This window comes from Lissotriton helveticus, chromosome 4_1, assembly GCF_964261635.1.
Source record: "Lissotriton helveticus chromosome 4_1, aLisHel1.1, whole genome shotgun sequence".
Classification (NCBI taxonomy): Eukaryota; Metazoa; Chordata; class Amphibia; order Caudata; family Salamandridae; genus Lissotriton; species Lissotriton helveticus.
This window is the reverse complement of record NC_136063.1, coordinates 1,687,518,012-1,687,531,570: the sequence shown is the minus strand read 5'-3', so window position 1 is coordinate 1,687,531,570 and position 13,559 is coordinate 1,687,518,012. Positions and strand designations below refer to the sequence as shown.

General features: G+C 44.7%; 1 long non-coding RNA gene across 1 annotated transcript; it reads right to left on the bottom strand.

Annotated features, from left to right (window-relative positions):
• Window positions 1–1,751: 1,751 nt before the first annotated feature.
• On the bottom strand, window positions 1,752–10,952 carry LOC144827647 (uncharacterized). Its single transcript, XR_013610285.1, has 2 exons — window positions 10,556–10,952; window positions 1,752–4,410 (listed from the first exon to the last, which is right to left on the bottom strand). It is a non-coding gene; the product is annotated as an uncharacterized LOC144827647 (long non-coding RNA).
• Window positions 10,953–13,559: the final 2,607 nt, after the last annotated feature.

Genomic DNA, 13,559 nt, shown 5'->3' with positions numbered 1-13,559 from the left:
ATGAGAGAGACGAGGAAAGGACACGGTACTGGGCGCTGAGGAAGGTCGTTGAGACCGAAATGCATTCGCCGCTGCTGGCATCATCCGCAATAAAGCAATTTGTTCCTTCAGAACTCCCCTCCGGCCTCTGTCTTCTCTTTTGTTGGGAAGAATTCCGCTATATATATATATATATACACATATATATATATATTCACTCAGGATTACATTCTAACAGCGATTAGGCTTGGACAATTATATATTACATATTTACAGAGCAGGAACTTCTTGCCATGGTTCAGCCAGGTGTTCAGGTGGTGTTGTACTCAAGGGTGGTGGTCTTGAGTCTGGAGGGATAAGGCCGGATGGTGGTGGGGGAAGCAGCATGCTGGATACCCGGGCTGATCTTGAGATTGACGTTATCAGCATCATGGGCGCTGTCGGAGGGCCAGTCCCTCTTCTGGGGCAGACCGTCAAGATGGTAGAATCAGAGTTGATTATTGGACGCAGGATAATTTACAGTAAGATGCTGATCTTTACAGCGAAGCTCCGTGAAGGAAAGGGTAGAGCGTATTCCGTCCACTTCAGACACCATCTTAGGGTCTGGCAGTTATTAGTGAACGATCACCGCAAGGTTAAAAAGCCACACTGATCCTGGGAACAAAAGGTTCCCCCACCTCGATATGCTGCGCTGCTCAGGCCCCCGGTGCATCTCCACGCCCAGGCTCTTTCCTGAAGTCTCTCCTACCGTGTTTCAGTGCCACTGTCCAATACTGTTGGGGTGGCTCCCGCTCAGACAGGACCTCTAAGTTGCTTCGAAGCCCTCCTCCCGAGTTTAGCCGCCGCCCTTGGCTGCAGCTGTACTTTCGCCTCAGTTTCCTGATTCATAGCCCCCTCCTCTCAGTGATATCTCAGGATCCGTTGGGACTGCCAGATGCCTCGACACAGTCCGGTTGAGCCCCGGCTCGCCTCATGTGCGTCACAGCCCAGCACCACCGGGGTCCAGGGCATTCAGGATCAGAAGCGGGTGGACGCCAAGCAAAGAGCCCCCCTCCCTTACTGGTAATGCCGCGTTATTCTGACATCAACGCAGTCCCTCGGTGTAACGACCGGATTTTTAGGATAGGCAGCCACCAGCCGTGGCTAACCCAGCCGTCACGCAAACACACTCTTCTCAGGCAACTATTTACAAGATATTTAGAAGACTCACCTGAGAAGGTGATTATTAGCTATTTACAAGCCTATACAATTAGAGATATAGCTAACATCTAAGGAATTCCATGTATTATATCCTATGATCTTTACTTTATAGCCCCACGGCAATCTGACCTGGGCCAACCTACCCCCTCTTGCGTCGGAAGGCAGCTTCTCACGTTTTAAGTCCGGATGACTCTATCTTCGATTTAACGTCGCCAGACGGTTCTCCCACGTTTTAAGTCCGGATAACTCTATCTTCGATTTAACGTCGCCAGACGGTTCTATGCTATGTGGGGTAGCTCTATCAACAATTTTGGCATTCCTGCTTAGGAGCCGATTTCCCTTCACCAGAGAGGGATCACCCATCTCTCTGTCAGCACCAAGGGGCCCGACCTTCCTTCACAGAAATTAAGGGTCAATTATATGTTCTGGTTTGCAACCATCCTTGATCCTGAGTAGTGTACCTAGTCTCAACAGTTACCTGCTAGTGGGGGATGTCTCCCAGCCCTCTATACATCAGCATCTGGTTAAAAAGGAACCCTTTACTCTCTCTCAGAGACAATAAACAAACAGAATTTGACTGGGGTCTCTTTATTACAATAACAAGGGTCTAAATGACTAATGCTCTATATAGCGCAATGATACATTTATATAATGAACTGAAAAGTAAAGATGGTTAAACATGAATGCTACTTATAGCATAAGCAATACAGTAGGAGATTATTAATGCAAGTGGAGATCTGAATAACTGATGCTCTATATAAGTAATTCAATAATAATCATGGCATACAAACAGCTGAAAGAAAAGTGATTAATTGTGAGCTGAAATAAAAGTGATTAATTGTGAGCTGATATAGTAGAAACATTTTAAGAACACCTCACCCTATCAAGAAGGGTCCAACTCTCTGTTCCTCTCTGTTGGAACTGGAACTCTTTCCATCACCATGGCATCACCACCAACGGCTGCTGTCTGTTTCTCTCTCCCTGGTGGAATCAAGGCTCTCTCCTCCTGCACCATCACCAATGTGCTAACTTCACTCCACTGGTTCTTCCATCTGACTGGCAACTGCTTACTTCCACTGCTGTAAATCATCTGACTGGTAACTGCTTCAGCTTCAAAGACCATCTCACTGCTCTGCAACTCCAAAAGCCTTATAACCGTTCTCTTCTCTTCCAGAATCCATCTGACTGTTCCCTTCTCTTCCAAAAACCATCTGACTTCACTCTGCAATTTCAAGAGCCTTCTGACCGTTCTCTTCTCTTCCAAGATCCATCTGACAACTCCACCTCTCTGCACTTTGATAATATAGAGTGCTCTCTACTCATGGAAATTTCCAGTCTTAGGCCAACCCCCACCAAATTCCTGTACCAGCCTCTGGCTTCTCACGCCGTCCGCAGTGGCCATCTGCATGTTGCGTCTTCTACCAGAGAACAAAATACATTCTTTCGATAAGGGCCGGTCTCAACCGGTTTTCCTTTAGCACACAACAGGCTTAACTATAAACATCACCCCTGCTCTGCAAGCGCCTCTGTCAGCAGAGGCAAGACAAAGATGGCTGCTCTCTAGTTTAGGCCTTTAGGCCCGAAAAGAGGCAAGGAAGGCACAGAATCATGCCAAAGCCAATAGGCAAACCTACAAATAGGCTAACATAGAGGATTCATAGCAATATACTGAGATGACATGCTAAAGCCAATAGGCAAAACCCTACAAATAGGCTGAAATAAAGGAAAAGTAATATACTGAGATGGCAGTGGACTATTAGTCATCACTAATCCAAAATAGGGCAAATTATCCTGTCGTTACATTCCACCCTGACTCATAGTCCACTAACATTGAAGAATATAGGGAAATTATAAAGATACATCATCCAAAATAAATCAAAGCATCAGGTAACCACCCTAGAAACTAATCTCACTGACCTCTATCAAGGGTCCATTAATCAAAACAACAAGTGAATAGTAGGAAAACAAGAATAACCCCATTTCTACAAAATAGCTGGTGTAGCACTATGCATATCAAGCAAGAAAATCAAAGAAAGTTATCTAAATGTGGTGTATATATTCTTCTACGAGATAAACCAGACATGAATCAGCTGTCCAGAAATCCCTATAGCTAAAATAGCTAAAGTAATAGATTTGAATTCAGAAAACAAAGTAATAGTAGACCACGCCAAAGGCAATAGGCAGTAGTCATAATTCATTTAACTCAAGGAACAGTTTGCACCTAATCCCTCCATATCAATCTGTAGAGCACATATGTGCATCATCATTCACAACACTGCCTTCTATTCTTTAGCAAAACTGTTATACAGATAAGGGAGAGATAGATAAATGCAAAGTCAATATAAAATAGCGTAGATATCACAGGGCATTAGATTTCAAAAGCAGCTTACTAATTATATTGCACCCCATGACTCTCAAACATTAATACAAATAATTGATGAACCAAAAAGGCTCAACCATCGAAAAGGCACTGCATCTTTAAATGTGTAACTTGAATCATAGTCAAACAACAGGGCAGGAAAAGGAAATTATCATTGGGGCCCTGTATCTGTTGAATCAGCATCCAAATATAGTCCAAAGTCCATTGAACATTGACTGAAAGGCAAAATCATGGGAAAAAGTGGGCACAAGATTGCAGGACATACTGAAAACCATATTAATGAAGGAAAATTCACATTGCAGACTACTTATGTGATGAAATGTAAAACATAACACCTTTAAATGATGGTTCATTTCAGAACTTCTCTACATGAATGGGGAAAAATGATCATTATGAAGCAAATCAAATATGTCATATTTTAAATCATTAAAATTGCAAATTTAACCGCCAGGGCAGTCAACTGAAGATTTTAATTTTGAACCTAAAAAGGATTTTATTAAAAGTGTCTCTATCAAAAAAAAAGTTCTCTTCTTTTGTAGAAAAAGGAAAAAAAATTAAAGCAGTTCCAACAGTTCTCTAGTGTGCAAGACACACCGCTCCAGAGTTCCAAAAGGAATCATTTATTTCTTTGCCAGGGAGGAATCCCATCTGATCTTGCCATCCATCGAACATCAGCCATCCGCCGTAAGACACCGCATCTCGCCATCCGCTCCGGTGTGGTCTGGTTCCAGGCTTGTTCCACATTTCATAAAATAACAAACTAACATAAGAAATACAAAATAAAAAAGATAAAAAAACAAACAGGGCAGGGCATCAATCGCACGCCCCCCTCGACAGCACATCCCAGCAACCTGAAACGAGAGACACGCACCACTCATCTTATAAAAAAAAACTTCAATTCAAAAGCATTTTTTTTTTATGTCCCTCTAAGAACCCTGTAATTTATAAAATCCTACTCTGAGTTTGTGGAATAGTTTAAGAAAACTACCTGCATTATATTCTCTAAATTCGTTTGGGCAAAACCTAATTTTTCTTACACAAGTCGGAGGGGCTGGGCAGCTAACTTCATAATTTTCTCACTCCTTGCTAGCATACCCCTCCCCTCAGAAATGTCCGCGTCCCGGGGCTGGCTCAGTTTCAATCATAACAAACAGGAGACAGGCTGCTCTCTAAAATTGGGTCACTGCCAACGCTGAGCTCATTGGAAGAGCGAAGCGTGTGCCAAGTCTCTGAAGAGAGAGAGAGCCTGGCTAGATTGCAAGCATCCTTCATCTGCATGCGAAGGAAGCTAGCGTCAGTCGGAGGACTACAGCCCCTCCCTTATATCAACAAGGCTTCCGCGGACAAAAATTGAATTATGGCCAAGGAGGCCTGCGTCAGTCGGAGGACTACAGCCCCTCCCTTATATCAACAAGGCTTCCGCGGACAAAAATTGGGTTATGGCCAAGGCCTCTACTCGCTCTAAGGCCCCCCTCCTTCACAAAATGCTCTGAGAACAGGCCTGAGTTATCTTTTCAAGGGTAAAACAACAAGTTCGTCTAGCTATTCACTGCTCTGGAGTTTCTCTCACATTTTTAAATGAAACTTCATGCAGCTTTTATCGTCTTAGACAAGCACCGTTTTTCTCTAACTAATTTAAGCAAGTTCTAAGCCATTTAGCTGAAAAGCAACACATTTAGCAACATTAAAAAAAGCACATATTTAAAACAACATCAATTTGAAGAAATATTTCGTAATTGAGGTTCACAAATTAACTTCTGTTTATGAAGAAAGCATTCTGAAATCATATGATCACCCGTAGGCAGACCACATTGCTTCATCAGTGTATCATTTTCAGTGACAGAAACATGGGCATTTATTTAGCATGCAAATTAACACACAAAGAGGCAATTTACTTCATGGTAAAGCATATAATACATTTCTTTTTTTTTTATGAATTCACACAATTGTCACACCCAATTAACTGCTGCTGCACACAAGGCTATGCATTTTGCATTTGAAAAACGAATTTGGGTTTAATATTTTCCTGCACATACCAATTAAAATTTCTTCACTGCTGAAACTATTCGTGTGAGCCTTGCAGCCTAACTGACCTCTGAGTCAGACATAATAAATCCTTTTTCAAAGGCTGGTGGACATATATCAAGCAGCATGTTTAACGAACACTGCTTTTCTCCGTGCAAGATGTTACCTTTCTATCAGCAGCCTGTCAAAGCACATAGGCAAACCCTGCATCTAAATGAAAATTTAAACTTATATAAGGGATCACATAGCCCTACACTAAGATGGTAGTGTGTTATAGTCACAACTAGTCAGAATAGAACAATATATCCTGCCACCCTTGACTCTACACACGAACATCAAAATGACTAATGGACCAAGGGCTAGGAAAAAAGTCCACCTAACACTCGGTATAGGAAATAGAAATCTGGTAACTAATTAAAAAGCAAATCAAATCACCTTTAATCTAAACATACACTGACTTTTGGTGTCAGTTCCTGGAAACATGCATATTAAATGGCATATTGAAACAAACACTGCCATTCGAATTCAAGGTATTATCCCTTTGTCAGCTCAAACACAATTCCTCCCCAATAGCTGCAGACACATGGGGAATCCAAAAGCTTATCTCTCACGTTCTCACATAACACTCGAGCTCATTTTTGAAACACATTTCCCCGAACAGATGGAAAGGATCCAGCCCTTCCCTGCTCAATGGAACAAGTCATTCACAAGCCATATTTACATGGTGCTATTCAGAAGAAATTCAACAAGCTACTCACAAGCCTTAATCACAAGGGGCTATTCACAAGGTTCAACAAGCTACTCACAAGCCTTAATTACAAGGCGCTATGCACAAGGTTCACAAGCCTTATTCACAAGGCGCTATTCACAAGTAATTCAGCAAGCTATTCACAAGCCTTAATTACAAGGCGCTATGCACAAGGTTCACAAGCCTTATTCACAAGGCGCTATTCACAAGTAATTGAGCAAGCTATTCACAAGCCTCATTCACAAGACGCTATTCACAAGGAACTCAGCAAGTTATTCACAAGCCTCATACACAAGGCGCTATTCACAAGGAACTCAGCAAGTTATTCACAAGCCTCGTACACAAGGCGCTATTTACAAGGAACTCAGCAAGTGATTCACAAAATACATTTCACACCAAATAATGCATAAGCCGAGCAGCAGGCTATGTACAAGCTTTTTATACAGAATACATTTTATAATACAAATAATCCTCTCTCATGCAGGAATTTCACAGACATTTCTCTCTAGAATACAGTCCACCCTTCCAGCCTTACAACTGTCACATTGCCAAGATATATACCATTTCCCTGTGCACTTAGCCAAGTCATGACGACTCCCTCGCACATTATTCACGACTGTAACTGTTCAAGAGAAGCCAGTAACTGTCAATTAGGGCACTCCCTCGCAACTTATTCGAACTGTTCAGTGACGCCAAGTGTAACGACCGGATTTTTAGGATAGGCAGCCACCAGCCGTGGCTAACCCAGCCGTCACGCAAACACACTCTTCTCAGGCCACTATTTACAAGATATTTAGAAGACTCACCTGAGAAGGTGATTATTAGCTATTTACAAGCATATATTTATTTATTTATTTATTTATTTAATTTATATAGCGCGTTATAACCACCGGGGTCTCTAAGCGCTGATTGTCCAGATTACATAGTGAGATTTGGCATGTTACTTGATATTAGCAGTGCACCTAAAGGCAACTCCATGCTTGCTTAAACAAAACAGTTTTCAATTTTTTTCTGAAGGCTAGCAAATTGCATTCCTTCCTTAGTTCCGGGGCCAGTTTATTCCACAGAGCTGGGAGTGTATTGGAAAAAGCACGTCCCCCCACCGTAGCCAATTTAAAACGGGATTGAGATAGGAAGGTAGCATCCGACGAGCGCAAAGTCCTGCTCGGCGTGTAAGGGGATAGGCGAGATTTCAAATATTTTGGTGCCTTACCATACAATGCCTTGTGTACAATACACAATCCTTTGAATACCACCCTCTGCCGAATCGGGAGCCAATGTAGCTCCTGCATCAGAGGGGACGAATGGGCCGTCCTGGGTTTCTTGTAGATCAACCTGGCTGCGTCATTCAGAACCCCCTGTAACTTATCCAGCAGCCGCTGGGGTAGCCCTATATACAAGGAGTTTCCGTAGTCCAGCCTAGCCAGGATTGTGGCTGAAACCACATGTCTCAAAGTGGAGAATGAGAGTAGTGCTGAAATTTTTCTCAGTTGTCGCATCAGGCCAATACAGATACCCACAACCGTAGTGACTTGTTTTTCCATGGAGAGTTTCTCATCCACGTACAAGCCCAGACTTTTAACTGCGGTCGCCGGTTTCGGTGGCACACCCAGCTCCACCGGCCCGAATTTCTCGTTCCAGGGGTTGCCCGTGATGGAAATGGGCAACACTTCCGTCTTGTCCGGGTTAATTTTTAAGGAGTTTTTAGACATCCAGTTAACCGTGGCTTTAAGTATGTCCTGCAGCCTGGAAGACGCTCCTGGACCGTCATCCAGCCGGATGATTATCTGGGTGTCATCGGCGTAGTTATATACTAGGCAGTCCATCCTATTCAGGAGTGCAATTAATGGCTGTAGGTAGATATTAAAGAGTAGGGGTGACAAGGCAGAGCCCTGTGGGACCCCGCAGGTGATGGGCGCGGAGGTGGAAAGCATGTCCCCCAGCTGTACTCTTTGTGTCCTGCCCTGCAGGAAAGATGTAAGCCATGCGAGAGATGTGCCCCTGATACCAAAAGACCTCAACCGCGACAAAAGTTGGTCATGACACACGGTATCAAAAGCCGCGGAGAGATCTAATAGTACCAGGGCACTCGGTGTTTTTTTATCAGCCCGACTCCTCAATTCATCTAGGATTGATAGCATAACTAGTTCCGTGCTATGATTAGCACGGAACCCTGCCTGATTGGCCTCCAGCAGGTTGTTGCTCTCTAGATGTTTTGAGAGCAATGCCAACACATGCTGCTCGATCACCTTAGCCAGAAACGGCAGCTGGGAGATGGGACGGAAGTTCTTCAAACACTTTGTGTCCGATCCAGATTTTTTTAATAAAGGAATCAGGCGAGCCTCTTTAAAAACTAGAGGAACCTGTCCTGTGTACAGGGAGGTGTTCAACAGGTGCAAAACTTCTTCCTCGATGCCTGGTAGTGCCAACCTGAACACTTCAGGAGGGCATGGATCCACCAGGGAGCCAGATTTGACTCGGTCCGTGATCGTGGATAATTCCTGTTTAGAAATTGAGGAGAGCTCAGCTAACGGTATGATGTCCGACGGGACAGTGTGGTCAGGTGGGCAAGGACATTCGAGGGGTGTAGTTGCAGCAATGTCTCCCAGAATATCGGAGATCTTATTCACGAAGAAGTCCTGGAACCTCTGGCAATCCTCCTAAATGAACTCAGTGCTTTGCTCTTTGTTTATCCTGAGCTCCGCCAGAACCCGAAAGATTTCCTTCTGCGGATTCCTAGCTGCAACTATTCTTTCCTCGAAGAAAGCAGCCTTCCTAGTTTGGATGGCTAGTTTATAGGTCGCTAAAGATGACATATATTCTTTCTTAGCGATGGCGTCATACTCTTTCCGCCATGCACGTTCTTTCCTCCTCACCCCACGTTTCATGTCACGTAGGGAGTCATTGTACCAAGGAGCCCCAGCTCCTCTCTCCACCTTCTTTACCCTACGGAGTGGTGCCACCAAGTCAATGGCTCTCCCCAGTTTATGGTAGAGATGTCCACAAAGGGCATCAATGTTGGCGTCCTGCTCCTCTACTGGAGGAGACTGTTCTAAGGAAGACACCAATTTTTCCCCATCAAGGTTTCTCCACTTCCGGGCCATTTTCCAACCATCCCCCGACTTGGACAGGTGGCTATTCAACAGAATTTTGCCCTTTATTAGGAAGTGGTCAGACCAGGCACATGGCAGGATCTCTATAGCGCCCTGGACTGGCATGGTGGTCCAGACTAAATCCAGCATATGTCCCTTCTCATGTGTCGGTCCCTTCACGTGTTGAGTAAAGTCCAGGGAAAAAATTGCCTCCTCAATCTGAAGTGCTTGCCCCTCTTTAGGGGATTTTTCCCAATGATAATTGAAGTCCCCAACAACAATCATTTTATCATATCTACAATTAGAGATATAGCTAACATCTAAGGAATTCCATGTATTATATCCTATGATCTTTACTTTATAGCCCCACGGCAATCTGACCTGGGCCAACCTACCCCCTCTTGCGTCCGAGGGCAGCTTCTCACGTTTTAAGTCCGGATGACTCTATCTTCGATTTAACGTCGCCAGACGGTTCTCCCACGTTTTAAGTCCGGATGACTCTATCTTCGATTTAACGTCGCCAGACGGTTCTATGCTATGTGGGGTAGCTCTATCAACAATTTTGGCATTCCTGCTTAGGAGCCGATTTCCCTTCACCAGAGAGGGATCACCCATCTCTCTGTCAGCACCAAGGGGCCCGACCTTCCTTCACAGAAACTAAGGGTCAATTATATGTTCTGGTTTGCAACCATCCTTGATCCTGAGTAGTGTACCTAGTCTCAACAGTTACCTGCTAGTGGGGGATGTCTCCCAGCCCTCTATACATCAGCATCTGGTTAAAAAGGAACCCTTTACTCTCTCTCAGAGACAATATACAAACAGAATTTGACTGGGGTCTCTTTATTACAATAACAAGGGTCTAAATGACTAATGCTCTATATAGCGCAATGATACATTTATATAATGAACTGAAAAGTAAAGATGGTTAAACATGAATGCTACTTATAGCATAAGCAATACAGTAGGAGATTATTAATGCAAGTGGAGATCTGAATAACTGATGCTCTATATAACGAATTCAATAATAATCATGGCATACAAATAGCTGAAAGAAAAGTGATTAATTGTGAGCTGAAATAAAAGTGATTAATTGTGAGCTGATATAGTAGAAACATTTTAAGAACACCTCACCCTATCAAGAAGGGTCCAACTCTCTGTTCCTCTCTGTTGGAACTGGAACTCTTTCCATCACCATGGCATCACCACCAACGGCTGCTGTCTGTTTCTCTCTCCCTGGTGGAATCAAGGCTCTCTCCTCCTGCACCATCACCAATGTGCTAACTTCACTCCACTGGTTCTTCCATCTGACTGGCAACTGCTTACTTCCACTGCTGTAAATCATCTGACTGGTAACTGCTTCAGCTTCAAAGACCATCTCTCTGCTCTGCAACTCCAAAAGCCTTATAACCGTTCTCTTCTCTTCCAGAATCCATCTGACTGTTCCCTTCTCTTCCAAAAACCATCTGACTTCACTCTGCAATTTCAAGAGCCTTCTGACCGTTCTCTTCTCTTCCAAGATCCATCTGACAACTCCACCTCTCTGCACTTTGATAATATAGAGTGCTCTCTACTCATGGAAATTTCCAGTCTTAGGCCAACCCCCACCAAATTCCTGTACTAGCCTCTGGCTTCTCACGCCGTCCGCAGTGGCCATCTGCATGTTGCGTCTTCTACCAGAGAACAAAATACATTCTTTCGATAAGGGCCGGTCTCAACCGGTTTTCCTCTAGCACACAACAGGCTTAACTATAAACATCACCCCTGCTCTGCAAGCGCCTCTGTCAGCAGAGGCAAGACAAAGATGGCTGCTCTCTAGTTTAGGCCTTTAGGCCCGAAAGCATCCCTGCCTATGAAACCCGCCGCTTACAAGCTATCCAGAACCAGGCCGCCCGTCTTATCTTTCATTTGCCCAAAACCCATCACATCACTCCCGTCCTTAAATCCCTTCACTGGTTGCCCATCTTGCAGAGATCTCTGTTTAAACTAGGGTGCCTTGTTTACCGGGCCCTTGATCACTCTGCACCGGCTTTCATTAATTCTTTGATTTCCCGTCACACCCCTGCCCGCACTCTCCGTTCATCATCTTCTGCCCTCCTCACTGTTCCCCGCTTTCACAAATCTCGCACTGGTGGAACCCGTTTCTCTGTTCTTGCCCCCCGGTTCTGGAACTCCCTTCCTCTTTCTATGCGTTTGATACCTATTTTTTCTCATTTCCGTAAAGCGCTGAAAACTTTTCTGTTTGCCCTGGCCTACCCCTGCTAAACCTCCTGGCCCTGTCTGTTCGGTTCTTCAGAGCTCCCAGCGCCAGGAAGCCGTTTGGCCATCGTGCGCTCTATAAATATTTTTAATTCATTCATTCATTCAAAGAGGCAAGGAAGGCAAAGAATCATGCCAAAGCCAATAGGCAAACCTACAAATAGGCTAAAATAGAGGATTCATAGCAATATACTGAGATGACATGCTAAAGCCAATAGGCAAAACCCTACAAATAGGCTGAAATAAAGGAAAAGTAATATACTGAGATGGCAGTGGACTATTAGTCATCACTAATCCAAAATAGGGCAAATTATCCTGTCGTTACACTCGGGTAGCTCCACTTGGGGCCGCGTGCCTGGCCGACAACACGCTGCCAACGTCCATGGCCGCAGGCCCATCGGCGGTCTCTAGCACCGGAAGGCTACCACTCGACACAGCAGGGACTCTGCGCCTTCAGGTGGGCTCTGCTGTTCTCGCACCACAGTCCGCCCCTCGGGGAAGGCTTGCTCCACTGTTTAGGCTATTTTAGGTGGCCAGGCCCAGGGGCGGGGAGCGGAGAGACACTAAAGCACGTCTCTCCCGCCTGCCATCTTGAATACCAATTGACTTTTGACAGCGTACTGCCCACTGAACTTTCATGCGCATTTTCTTAGATAGAAGATCATTCAGGGGAGTCACTTTAGACCCATATCCCTTGACAAATCTTCTGTAGTACCCAGTCAGGCCCAAGAAAGCTTTGGTCTGGGTAGTGGGAGCAATCCAGTCCACAATGGGCTGGATTTTGGCCTCCAACGGTTGAACCTGGCCTCCACCTACCAAGTGGCCCAAGTATACAACCTTACTCTGCCCTATCTGGCACTTTGGTGGCCTTGATAGTGAGGCCTGCCTTCTGCAGGGCCTCCAGAACATTTCTGAGGTGGACCAGGTGATCTTCCCAGGTGGAGCTAAAGACAGCTATATCATCTAGATATGCTGCAGTATAGGCTTTAAGTTGTTAAGATTACGACTTTGTTCACCAACCTCTGAATAGTGGCAGATGCATTCTTCAAACCAAAGCACATCCCAATAAACTAATGCCCAGTAGGGGTTGAAAATGCTGTTTTTGACGAAGATTTGGGGTCAGTGGAACGACTATCGTGGGAATATTTGTACTCCTCCCTTGGTTGACGCACCCGATGTTACCCTGTCTCCCTAGGCTGATGTTCCCGAAATCTCTCATGCTGTTCTGTGATTTTCCTATCCTCCCCATGGTCCCCCCCCCCACCTTGCCGAGTCCTATTGATTGTGCTTTTGTGTTCCTGATTGGTAGCTTCCCCTCCGCCTTCTGGGCTGACTTTGATTAGTATGCATTCGCCTTTTTGTAGTTCGTTGTTTTTCTATGTATAAAAGGGAGAATTGTTGTGTCCTATCCGATAATTTGAGTAACAGTTGGAGTTTGACTTATGCCTGACCACGGGAGAGATCGTATGCTTCTTACGTTGTGCTCTGCTGTTAGCGGCCAGCCCGTGTGGTTGTAGGCCCATCTTTGTAACTCTTATTTGATTGCTCAATAAAAGTTTTTAATCCCAAAAAAAAAAAAAAAGGAAAATGCTGTTTTTGGCTTGGCATCCTCAGCTAGTCTGATTTGCCAGTAGCCAGCAGTCAGGTCAAATGTACTCAGAAACTTGGCTGAGGCCAAGGTATCTATGAGTTCGAATGCCCTTGGAATAGGCTGGGCATCAGTCCTAGTGACTGCATTGAGGCCTTTGTAGTCCACACAAAACCTCATCTCTCTTATTCCACCCTTGGACTAGCCCATAGGCTATCTGAAGGTTCGATGACCCCCAACTCCAGCCTATTTTGGACCTCTGTCCTGATGCAATCCCTGACTCGATCAGGC